This window comes from Xenopus laevis, chromosome 3L (assembly GCF_017654675.1).
Source record: "Xenopus laevis strain J_2021 chromosome 3L, Xenopus_laevis_v10.1, whole genome shotgun sequence".
NCBI lineage: Eukaryota > Metazoa > Chordata > Amphibia > Anura > Pipidae > Xenopus > Xenopus laevis.
In genome coordinates this window covers 78,042,518-78,056,735 of record NC_054375.1, presented here as the reverse complement: position 1 = coordinate 78,056,735, position 14,218 = coordinate 78,042,518, and positions in this window count along the sequence as shown.

Genomic DNA, 14,218 nt, shown 5'->3' with positions numbered 1-14,218 from the left:
TGCAATTTGTGTTAGGAAGCTGAAAAAAGATTAGGCAGAATAGCTACTGTAATTATTCTGCTACTGAACATCATTGTTTGTGTAATTCAGTGTTAATACAAGTCTGACTCTTTTTTAAATAAAGAGGTTAGATGAGAATACATATTTTGCTATTAAATAAAATTTAAGGCTCAGTAAAATGACTACAATGTTGTGCAATATGGCCCAAAAGGCACAAGTACTTTAACTGGAAATGGCTGTAATGTGAATACTGTGGTTTCTCTATACACATGTATATGCTAACCACATATTATTTAACAGAAATGCTGCAATGTCACCTTGACTTTGGGAAGAGGAAACCTGAACAGCTATAGCTAAAGGGAATGAGTTTGTATAAATTATTCATGTACATACAACAGAAACAAGTTGTCAGGGATATAACATTTCCTTTGTTGCACTGCCAGGGCAGCTACCAGGAACTTGCTCTCTGGGACTCTGCTACGTGAATTGGGGTTTAGGCTTAGGGGCTGTATTCACAGCTGGCATTATTCTTGGCTTCTTTCTACCACAAGAGTTAATATGAGTCAGCATTATGTATTTTCCTAGTGGCTTTGTTTTCTTGATGCTACACAGGTAAATGTCTTTATGTTCAAATAGCAAAAGGAAAAATATTTATTGGGGCTGCCTTGAGTTGTGGTGGGGCCCACGGGGGCTGTGCTGTTATTTGCTGCTTTATTCCTGCTGTTGCTCTGCATGGGCACTAATGTATGCACTGCCCAGGACTCTGCCACACAGTTTATAGGGCAATCATGGATGTCTGTGTAAACAGAAATATAGATCAAATCTATTTATTATTGGAAGATAGTATTTATGCACTTTTTATATAAGCCCAACTGAATCTTTTTATGTAAAAAATGGGGGATATAATTAGTTAATTTCATACTTCTGCTGTTGTATGTAAAACCAGTAACAATCAAGTTTCACAATGTCTAAGACTACAGGAGTCTAAATGAAAAGCATTTGCTAGTAATCACTTAAAAAATTAACAAAAAAACAGTACAAAGAGGGGGATTTTGGGTGCTGCAAGAACTGGATTGTGTCCCTTTATTTAGAAAACGTTTCACTTCCAAATCCCATGGTATTCAGGGCAAAAAAGAAAATTGCAACACAATTTTTGATTGACAGTGACAGCAGAACAAAATAACTTTTACCAGAACTCAATGTTGCAGAAGATTGTTGGGAAAGGTTTACAATTTTAGATAGAAAAGACAGCATGGGGTAAGGTGGAGGAGCTAACAAATTATACAGTTAGGTCCATAAATCTTTGGACAGAGACAACTTTTTTCTAATTTTGGTTCTGTACATTACCAAAATGAATTTTAAATGAAACAACTCAGATTTTTCAGTGGGTTCAAAAAAAAGATTGCATAAACATGTGAGGAACTAAAGCCTTTTTAACACAATCACTTCATTTCAGGGGCTCAAAAGTAATTGGACTATTGACTCAAAGGCTATTTCATGGGCAGGTGTGGGCAATTCCTTTGTTAGGTCATTATCAATGAAGTAGATAAAAGCTCTGGAGTTGATTTGAGGGGGGTGCTTGTATGTGGACGATTTTGCTGTGAACAGACAAAAACCCATCCGAGAAATTGCTACAATATCCGAGTGGCAAAATCTACAGTTTGGTACATCCGGAGAAAGAAAAAGCACTGGTGAACTCCGCAACGCAAAAAGACCTGGACGTCCAAGGAAGACAACAGTGGTGGATGATCGCAGAATCATTTCTATGGTGAAGAGAAACCCCTTCACAACAGCCAAACAAGTGAACAACACTCTCCGTAGGTAGGCGTATCGATATCCAAGTCTACCATAAAGAGAAGACTGCATGAAAGTAAATACAGAGGATGCACTGCAAGATGTAAGCCACTCATAAGCCTCAAGAATAGAAAGGTTAGATTGGACTTTGCTAAAAAACATCTAAAAAAGCCAGCACAGTTCTGGAAAAACATTCTTTGGACAGATGAAACCAAGATCAACCTCTACCAGAATCATTGCAAGAAAAAAGTATGGAGAAGGTGTGGAACAGCTCATGATCCAAAGCATACCACATCATCTATAAAACATGGCGGAGACAGTGTGATGGCTTGGGGGTGTGCATGGCTGCCAGTGGCACTGGGACACTAGTGTTTATCCATCATGTGACACAGGACAGAAGCAGCCGAACGAATTCTGAGGTGTTCAAAGACATTGTCTGCTCAAATCCTGCTAAATGCAGTCAAATTGATTGGGAGGCATTTCATAATACAGATGGACAATGACCCAAAACATACAGCCAAAGTAACCCAGTTGTTTGTTAAAGCAAAGACAGTCACCTGATCTGAACCCAATTGAGCATGCATTTCACTAAACTTGGGAAAGAAAGGCCCACAAACAAACAGCAACTGAAAGCCGCTGCAGTAAAGGCCTGACAGAGCATTAAAAAGGAGGAAACCCAGAATCTGGTGATGTCCATGAGTTCAAGACTTCAGGCTGTCATTGCCAGCAAAGTGGTTTCAAACATAATGTGTTACTGAGGCAGCTCTGCAAATCTTGTTAAACTGCACCTGTAAACTTTCAGTTTATAAAATGTATTGAGTTCAACTATGGTTACTGTGCCTGCCATAAATTAAAAAAATCACATGCAATGCAAGTTCATCCCAATGTATACATAGGTATAGGACCCCTTATTCAGAAGCCTTGGGACCCAATACATTCAGGACATGTGTTATTCACAGACTTTTGAGCGAAAATATAGGTCAACCTAAATTTCAGTTACTATATACTATTATACATGTCCCTGTGAGAGAAAAACAAGAATTCAGTGGTATGAACTATGTGGCTGCAGGGTGTGGCAGAATAGATGCTCCATATGGTGCTAACCAATGAACAATAACAGTGTATGGAATATGACAAATACATATTATGCACACTATAATCACTGGGGTCTATACCCAAAGAATTACACTAAGAGCGGGATGCCAAATGTATAACTTCTCTGGAAGCATTAGAAAGTATTCCCTCCCTGGCTGCAGCATTAGGAAGTATTACCAAATTCTATAAATATATATATATATATATATAACCAATACTAAAAAAGCCGCACTCCTAGGTCTTATCAAATAAAAATTTTTTTAAGTGTTTGTTTATTCAACGTTTCGGCAACAATCCGCGTGCCATCTTCAGGAAAGTGAACAACATATCACAGTGCTCGTGCTTTTAAAGGTGTTCTATGGCGCCAAAACCCATTTGGGTGACGTCATCATTATGTGTCAGACCTGTCAAGGATGCCATACATCGTATTAAATATTACAAAAGGGGCTACAAAGTCACAATCTAGTGTAGATAGATGGTGTTATAACCTTCCCATTAGTCACAGTGTTAACAAAAAAATGCCAGAATAAATATGTGCCCCGTGCTTACATCACGAGTGACAGTGTCAGTGCTCCGGTGCAGTAAAAAGCAAAATAGACATACAGCCATCCGGACTCATTATGACACTAACTTAAAAAATAGGATATTGTACTTGCCCCAGTCGGATCTAGAAAGCCGAATACGAACTCCCTTGTTGCCCTTTGCTAGCGCTGTGCGCACCAGATCACGGCTGCCCGTAGCTCTCACTCGTACCGACTCCTCGTACCGCATCTCATCTCAACGTGCTGTTCCCCTGCTCGTGAGCGTATCAAGCTCCGCCCCCATCACCATGGGAACCGGACGCTCAACCTTTAGGTGCGGTATTTTGGGAGATTGAGTAGGGGCTTCAGGCGCATCCAGGGAACCGGCACATCTTAATTGCGTTACTGTAGGAGGAACATCCAGGAACACCAAGTGCTCCTCGGTGTTCCATTGGTTAACATCACCTTACCTGGCATCACGTAAACGGGTCTCACCTCCCGTCCTCCCGTGTGTCAAGTGGTGTGCTGATTTCTACAGATTAATGGTTAATGGTTACATGTTCGTTTGACCTGCACCCAGGCTGTTGGCCTTTGGGTCATGAGTGCACCGTAGTGGGTTGTTATATATATATATATATATATATATATATATATATATATATATATATATATATACTGTATGTATATAATGTCCCAAAATAACCAATAAACCTACATTTTGTTTGCTGAACCTTTGCCTGAAAACTTCCTTGGAGTGCTGTCAACTCACTTTGGTGTATATGTAGAGGACCAAAAAAGGCTTGCACTCACAGGTCTTATGAAAAAAAAAAAACACCTTTGCACTTTGAGAAAGGCTAGAGCGCTAGCCGAAATGTTAGTCGTATTTTGCTAAATAAACACTTTTGTTTTTTCAGAAGACCTGTGAGTGCAAGCCTTTTTCGGTCCTGCATTTATTATTTCAGGCTACATGCACCCCCAGGCACTGTTCACTCTTATACGAGTTGTGCCGACATCCAGCTGTATATGTATGTGTATATATATATATATATATATATATATATATATAGTGTAGAAGGCTTTGGCACACACTTCAGGAGTTAGGGACCTGGGTGCAATCCAGAAATAGAATCTTGACAAAGGCTCCACTCGAGGGCCGAAACGTTGATGGAATAAATACTTTTACATTGCTTGAAGAAAATCCTGGTGTGCTTCAGCTTTTTTGTCGTATATATATATATATATATATATATATATATATATATATATATATATATATATATATATATATATATATATATATATATATATATACTGTCGGTTCAGTGGACGCACTCCTTCCGGATTGTCAAAGTGTAATACAATTCAGTAAGCAGGACCCGCACTCGTTCAAATTCAGTGAAATAAAAGTGTCTTTATTCACAGGAAAATGAACCTGTGAATAAAGACACTTTTATTTCACTGAATTTGAACGAGTGCGGGTCCTGCTTACTGAATTTTATATATATATATATATATATATATATATATATATATATATATATATATATATATATATATTGTAAGATTCTTTAATAGGTCATACAATATATCATTTACGTCATTTGGTTGTTTCCTTTAGTGACTTTGTGATTTAAAAGAAAAATCCAATTTCCCAATTATCTACATATTACATTGTTCCATACCAGAGTAAGCCAAATGATTGACTCATCTTTATTAACATATAGGAACATCAGCATGTAAAATGACAAACCTCTCAGCTGTGTATATAAATAAGCATAAAAACAATGTATTCAGATTGGCAATGGGATTGTCTGACTAACGTTATGGAGGCTGCACTAAGCTACTAATTATCACTATTGTCTCAGGCTTTTGTGACACAGAAGGAATGCAGTGGCCCTGAAAATAAATATAGTGTGTCTCTGTATAATGATATTTAATGATTATTCATACAATCCATGGGTCACCTAAAAGGTACAGGATGCCTTTTGGCAGGGGGCTCTACCTAAATAAGCTTCTCTCCTATACCTCCTCGCATGAGTACTTTTATATTTCTTAAACACCAGAAATAAACCGTTGATTAAAAAGCTTTCAAAGAAATAATGGCAAAGCACTAGACCAGAAATGCTAATGACTGACAGCATGAGATCTGAAAGAGAGGGGTTATTAAAATGAGTACCAGGAGCAGATGGTAGAACACCAGGTATACTTTAGCAAATTCATGCACAGGTGGCAACACACCTATCATTCAGCTCCAAAGCGCTGTGATGTCTGCCACGCTGCCAACAGATTGCAGTATTATCACTGCCAGTTGACATGGAACATGTGCCCATGTTACTTTATCAGGACTTGAGGAAATTGGCTGCAAATTCTGGCTTTAAAACACTTTGCATTCACAGATAAAATAAACCTACAGGTAACGACCAAAATATAAGAAACACGCATGAGTCCCTAGACTGATATTTTGCTTTTCTATTTTGCCTTGCATACTATCACAATGTACTGTAAAGGCATTAGTAAAGTACTTTTCAACTGCCACAATCTGAAGCCTGTCTATGTGTTTAGCCCGTTCATTAACACAAGTCATCAAGCTGAGTGAACTTCATCACTGCCAAATGGCCCCCAGCAATTACCCTTTTTTAAAGAGTCACTAAAGTCTCATCCTGAATAGTTAATTTGACTTGACTTGCAATGTTGCACATGCCATTAAATATTGTGCGATATTAATTTCTTATGTTTTTACGTTTTCAATATATATATATATATATATATATATATATATATATATATATATATATATATATATATATATAACAAACAAGGGAAAGTTGTGCTCACCACTATTTTTTAAAACCATTAGGCGGGGGTGCAATGAGGCTGTGACCACAAAATACATATAGTCAACTACAAGAGTCCTCTGCACTCAACCCATTATCAATATACTGTATTTAAGACAGAGACATATATATATATATATATATATAGTCAACTACAAGAGGTCCTCTGCACTCAACCCATTATCAATATATTTAAGACAGCGACATTTTGTGCATACTGCTACTAAAAAAGCCTTACCCTTTAAACAAAACAGGGATTGTTTGTCCATATATTGCAATATATTTAAGCTGGCCAACTACGTCAAAGTCATCCCATATCTGGCCAGTGTTATGCTTAATTTTCATCTGATTCATTAAGAATTCTATTACTTAATTATACATTTTACCTGCAACTTACTAGCTGCTTTCAAAGTAAAACTCCCAAACTTGGCTGCCCTTTTATTAGACACCAGTGGGATCACCTGACTATAGCTGGGAGGGGTGGGAGCTACAACATGGAGCTGGTCACTCCCCCGCCTAATGGTTTTAAAAAATAGTGGTGAGCACAACTTTCCCTTGTTTGTTATAGTTATACAGGAGCAGTGACCAGCTCCATGTTGTAGCTCCCACCCTTCCCAGCTATAGTCAGGTGATCCCACTGGTGTCTAATAAAAGGGCAGCCAAGTTTGGGAGTTTTACTTTGAAAGCAGCTAGTAAGTTGCAGGTAAAACTTAGTCCCTTTGTAAAATGTATAATTAAGCAATTGAATTCTTAATGAATCAGATGAAAATTATGCGTAGGACTGGCCAGATATGGGATGACTTTGACGTAGTTGGCCAGCTTAAATATATTGCAATATATGGACAAACAATCCCTGTTTTGTTTAAAGGGTAAGGCATTTTTTAGTAGCAGTATGCACAAAATGTCGCTGTCTTAAATATATTGATAATGGGTTGAGTGCAGAGGACCTCTTGTAGTTGACTATATATATATATATATATATATATATATATATATATATATATATATATATATATATATATATATATATATATATATATATATATATACAGTATATATGGGATCAAGGGGAAATGATTGCTTGATTGGTTGAACTGATCACTGGCAAGATGTAACTGTATGAACAGTTTTAATTGCACATGGGCAGCACATTTTCAGTGGGTAGCACTTCTGTTTTGCATGGCCGTGGTTTCATTCCAGCCAGGTGTTTATGTTCCCCCTGTGTCTAGGTGGGTGTGCTGCAGGTGCTCCAAGAGGCAAATTCACTAACCTGCAGAAAATTGGCAGTGCCGGCTTCGCTCACATCGCAACACTTCCCCAGGCGTAGATTCGCCAGGACAACGCTAATTCACTAAAATCCGAAGTTGTGTCCAGGGCGCTGAACTCTGGTGAAGTTGCGCTAGTGTTACTGCGTGAAGCAAAGTTGCGCTAGTGTTGGCTAATTTGCATACAGCGGGAAGTTAAAGTTGAATGGACGTATATGTTGCAGCAAATACATTACACTACACGAGGCCAGGGAAACGGTAATAAAATAACATAAAGTTGTTATATTGCCCTGCACATGTGCCCAGTGTATAGTTTATGTGCCATATGTTAGGAAATGTATGGGGGAGCCCAGGTACCCAAAAAAAATTTTATGGACTTTTGCAGCCTATCACCCTGAAAAAGTAAAAGACGCCAGCTTTTTTGGGACCTTAGACTGTAAGTTCCCCCGTGACAGGGACTTGTGTACAGGCCTGGACTGGCAATCTGTGGGTTCTGGCAAATGCCAGAGGGGCTGCTATAAGGTCCCATAGAAAGTCACTATTTAGTGGGCTGGTGGGGGCTGTTTGGGCCTCCATGTGGGCTGATTGGGCCTCTGTGTACCTGTAATGCCAGGGCCTTTTTTAATTCTCAGTCCACACCTGCTTGTGTATAATTTCTGTAAAGCACTGCAAAAATGTGCCAGCTCTATATAAATACCAGGAAATATCAAAAACATCTACCCAGTGAGAGATACTCAGATTGAGGACTCGGGTAACTAGATACAGATCTGTCGGATCTTACAGTAAGGGGCACATTTACTATGGGTCGACTATCGAGGGTTAATTAACCCTCGATATTCGACCGTCAAAGTAAAATCCTTTGACTTCGAATATCGAAGTCGAAGGATTTACCGCATTTCCTTTGTTCGTACGATCGAAGGAAAAATCATCGATTGAACGATTTTCCTTCGATCCCAAATTGGCTAGAAAGCCTATGGTGACCTTAGAATGGCAGTTGGAGACGAGTGCGTATTTGCCGTTCTATATGTTGTTGGAATTATATAAATGACCAATAGAGTAATATTTTCAAATTTAACGAAACCTTGTTGCAAGCAAAGTTGCCACACTAACATTTTACCCTCCAAAGGGGCTTTAACCAAAATAAGGACAACCACTGAGTTAAGGTGTTGACTGGGTGATATAATCTCAGCCACAAAGTAAGAGGTATCATTTTGTGCCTGGAAGCAGGTCTGTCTAGAAGAAAGCAGAAAGGGATGTGTGCACTAAGACATTAGCAAACTGAACAGCAATAATACAATTTTGTTCCACTGCTGCTCTCATTTATTAAACCCCATACATTGTATCTGGGTCAGTTTCTAGTACTGCTTTCCCCGAGTCCTCATTGTGGGGAAGGGCAAACAATTCTCCCAGCTCACTGATGGAATGCCTTTGTGTGCGGATACCACTATAGTAACAGATTGGATAGGAATATTTCTATTTACGGGAGCAGAAATGCTAAGTGCTTACATTGTTTCTTGCCATCATGAAGGCAGAATTTGATGACATGACATTTTCCACTCGGATAGCTGCTCTCTTGCATTTTCTATAATGACCTGTGAAAAGGGTTTTGCTGCTCAGTGTCACTATTTCAGTATATTATTAGCAGAGAGAAGAGGGTGACCCCTGGCATTGTAAGAAATCCAGCAATAGTCAGGCAACTTGAATGATTTAGGATTTGCCCAATATCCAGCTTTTGCTAGCATCTTCCTTATCAGAAACCATATTAATAGATTTTGATGAATGCTTAGCCCCCTTGCCTTTGTTTTAAATGGAAAACAATAGACAGGTTGCAACTTAAATTCCTATAAATCAGAAAAGACAATCGTAATAAAGGCGATGTTCACAAGATGCTGAAACGATCCAGTAGTAATTTCAGTAGTAATGCAGGGAGAAACATAAAATATTCTGTGCTGTAAAATGAGTGTCTGCCAGCAGAGGGCCCCAGCACTTTAGTTATGGAGGAATAATAACAACTAAATGATGCTGTGACTCCTCTTGCAGTATTTTTATCTGGGGCCATTTACCTTACACTTACACAAAACTGAAGTAAGATCTGTTAATAAAGACTAAAACTGATATAGGATATGGCTTTATACAGAAATGCTTAGACATCTGTATTCATAATAACATCACTTATAGATTTCACCAGTTACATAATGCGCTTACAGCCTATTTTCTCCACTAACAACACCCGATGCCGGGACACAGCTTCTCAGAAGAAACAAACTGCAGTTGCAGAAATCAGTGTCATTTCCATATAGCATTGAACTATATTTTTACCAGAAATATCCCATGGAAACAAAACTAAAATAAAAACAGCACAAGACTTCACCTTCGTAAAGCCCTTTGACACTAAAGGGCCGATTTATCAACAAATCAAGTTTGTGTTTCTCACAGTTAGAGAAATAGAATGCAGTGAAAAAACACGAGTGCGAATATGCTCAAGAATATTCTTTGTAACCTCAAGAAACTCTCTGTTTGTTTAGACTAGGAGCTGCAGTATTAACATGGTGTGACATCACTTCCTGCCTGAGTCTTTCCCTGCTCTGGGCTCAGATTACAGTAGAGAAGGGAGGGGGTGGGGGAAGAGGAGCAAACTGAGCATGCTCTTGCCCAGGGCAATGAGGTTTAAGCTGAAGGCAGGAAGTCTGATACAGAAGCCCATGTATACACAATAGAAGGAAAGAAATACTGTGTTTCTTTTGCTAGGGGACTCAGAGCAGCATTACTTTGGGGGTTTACTGGTATATGTAGATGGACCTTTCTGATAAGGCTTACTTAGTTTTAACCTTTCCTTCTCCTTGAAGTGGAACTACTCTAGTGCTACTTCGCACCCTTACACCAGGCAAAGTTGCGCTATGGCTAAGGGACGTAACTACGCTAATTCACTAACTTGCACATTTTACTGAACGTTACCTCTTGCGCCAGACTTGCCTTCGCCACCTCAGACCAGGCGAAGTGCAATAGAGTAGATAGGGCTTGCTTCAAAAAAAGTTGACATTTTTTTTTTCTAAGTCCCAAAAACGTTGGTGTCTTACTTTTTTAAGGGTGATAGGCTGAAAAAGATTGTACATTTTTTTGGGGGTACCCTCCTTCCCCCCTACATTTCCTAACATATGGCACCTAAACTATACAGTGGCCACATGTATAGCGGAAAACAACTTTTATTTTATGAAGCTTTCCCGGGCTTGTGTAGTGTAATGTATTTGCTGCTACATATACGTCCATTGTACTTTAACTTGGCGCCGTATGCAAATTAGGCATCTCTAGTGTAACTTTGCTTGACGGATTAACGCTAGCGCAACTTCGCTACCTTTCGCTTCCCTGATCGCAACTTCGGATTTTAGTGAATTAGCGGCGCCCTGGCGAACTTCGCCTGTGAAGCCAATGCTGGTGCAACTTCGAAGGTAAGTAAATTTGCCCCTGTATTTCTTAGCCTCCCAAAAGCTGAAAAACAGAACCTCCCCAGGGACAACAGTTAAGGTCAATTTATTTATTCCTGTTCTGTTAATTAAATAATTATTACTAGTCAGGGTTTCCCCGCATGTAACACTCCATAGTAAGCAATGTAAGTAAGCTGCCTCTTTATTGGAATAGTGAGCAGCGAGTGTTAGACAATATTCTCACACATGATAGACTTCTGATTATTTGGGCACTGGTTGCCTCCATTTCCCTATTTTCTTGGTTTAGCCCAAGAAATTAAAAAAACCAAAAAAAAAAAACCTAGAGTTTTCCTGATTAAAATGCACAAGCTCTATTCATTGAAGTCATGTTGAAAAGGGGGTATTAAGGGAGGTATTATCAGTGGGCAAAACAACATGACTGAGCTATAACTAGCCCAAGCGTAGAAATAAGGTTGCATGAGAGATGGTAGTAACTATCTAGATTACTTGTGAACTTCTAAATCTTTCCATGTCTGCCTAAAAATAATTCGGTTTATTTAACGATCCCTCAGCTTCAGCTTTTAATGAACATTCCATCAAAGCTTTTACCACACTCCAGTACACATATTTAAAAATTCAATTTTCTTACATACTGAGGGTTCTTGAAGGTGCCCTATGTGAAAAAATAGAAAATGTTTGTAGTGTCAACACATCATGACACCAAGAACTGAAACTAATTTGTACTCACATATTAATGTCATTTTTATTGCAACGTGATTCTACTAGTGTGTGGAGACATTTATTACATACCCAAAGCCAACTCCCACTCAGATTCTGTGGTTAAAGTATCTTAAGATACATCCATCCTTAAGAGAAGATGATGTTGTCTAATTTAATATAATAATTCATATAATAATAATTTAATTTGAGTATTTTCAGAAATTATTCTTATCCTTTACAGTAAAGTTTGGAGTCATATTGTAGCTCATTAAGTAATCGATTTGATTTTTACCTAGATGTGATATTAATCGTTATAAGAGATCTTTTTTACCTGCAGCTCTTTCTGTTTTTAAAGGGCATGTAAAGTCTAAAATAGAATAAGGCTAGAAATGCTGTATTTTGTATACTAAATATAAACATTAACTTACTGCACCACAAGCCTAATCAAACATATAATTTATGCTTTCAAAGTTGGCAACAGGGGGTCGCCATCTTGTAACTTTGTTAAACATCTTTGCAAGACTAAGACTGTGCACATGCTCAGTGTGGTCTGGGCTGCTTATCGTCATAAACAAAGGGCTTGAGTTCTGCATGGCTGGTAAGTAAGGTGGGGGCTCCCCCTGCTGTTCATAAGTATGATTGTTTCCCTGCTCAGCAGTTAGGGACCGTCTAACAATTCCTATCCACAGCAGTAAATGAAGGGAGAATTTCACTGCATACAGTCAGGTTTCTTATAAAAACAGTACACATTTTTTAATTAAAGTATATTGGAGATAGGTTTCTTTTTTTTTTTGCCTTTACATGCCCTTTAATTCTTCTCTTTTAAGTAGGTAGTTGTGTTTGTTTTAGTTATTTATGATGTGTAATGTATCAATGTAATTATGTATAATATGTGTGGTTTGTGTGATTGTATGTTAAATGAGCAAACTCTGGCATAATAATTTCCTTCGGTATTAATAAAGTTATCTTTATAGCTTAAGACGGGGGGATAGGAAGTGCATCAGAATAGCAAAGCATTTTTGAATGTCCCTTTTTTCGAAAGATATTGGATGATAGTGTATAATGTAGTTTAGTTATGAAAAATATACTTTTTCATTGTCATTTATGTTTACATTGTGAAATACATTTGACTATTTCCATTTCCTTTGTGGCAAACAACAGAAGTCCTTTATTGCTTGAAGAGAAAATACAGCCCCCCTTTTTGACATTGCCTTATTCACTTGGGCTTACATAGGGAATGTGTATAAATGAACTTCCAGAAATGAATATAAAAGTATTTTTTTTTATAAACCATCCAGTAGACTTAGAGGAATCGATGATAGTCTGTTTAGTCTCTGCTCAAAGGAACCAGTTCTCAAACATCTTTAGCCTCACGGTGTAATGCAGCCCCTCCCTTACCTTGTTCCATTGGATTTTGGGACTTTCCATAGTGGGAGAAGCAATCTGGAAAGCAGAGGCACTTTAGGTCTCAAAATACATTACTTTACAATAGAATAATGTGCTAGAAGGGTTGCATTACACTGTAAGCCTAAAAAGGGTGGGGAACTGGTACCTGAGAGCAGAGGCAGACTATTATGATTTCCATTCAATTTGTGGAATCCAGTATACCCGTGGAAACAAAATAAAATATTTATTTATGGAAGTTCAGATAGTGGTTTCACCATACTTACCAACTGTCCTGTTTTCTGCGGGACAGTCCTGATTCTGACAGCTCAGCCCGCAGTCCTGGGTTTCTTACCGACTGACTTTCTGTTTGATCTCCTGTACTGACTCCAGAAAAAGATGCAAAGTTTCTGAAACTTAATTAAGTTTTTTTTGGCAGAGAGCCTAGAACTCTCAGCAGCTGCACTTGGATACTTGTGTAACAATTTAAGATAAGCAAAGATAAAACTAACTATTTAAGATAAGCAGGTCTCTTGGGATAATTAAGACTAGCAGTTTAAAGGATAATTCACTTTCATTAGCAAAACTGTTTATAACACATACAACATTGCACTAAAACTCCCAGAAATGTGTTCAAACTTTCATAGCTTGCCAAATTTTGCAGAGACAGACGAGAATATTCAGGGAGATTAGTCGCCCAGGGACAAATAGCCTCTTCTTCAGACGACTAATCTCCCCGAACTGCTAGAGACTAAATCACCAGCAGGATGGCACTCGGAGCGATTCGTTTTCCGAAGTCGCCTAAAGTTTCCTTGTGAGGCAACTTGGGATAACATAGTTACATAGTTAAATTGGGTTGAAAAAAGACAAAGTCCATCAAGTTCAACCCCTCCAAATGAAAACTCAGCATCCATACACACACCCCTCCCTACTTTTAATTAAATTCTATATACCCATACCTATACTAACTATAAAGCTTAGTATCACAATAACCTTTGATATTATGTCTGTCTAAGAAATCATCCAAGCCATTCTTAAAGGCATTAACTGAATCAGCCATCACAACATCACCCGGCAGTGCATTCCACAACCTCACTGTCCTGACTGTGAAGAACCCCCTACGTTGCTTCAAATGAAAGTTCTTTTCTTCTAGTCTAAAGGGGTCGCCTCTGGTACGGTGATCC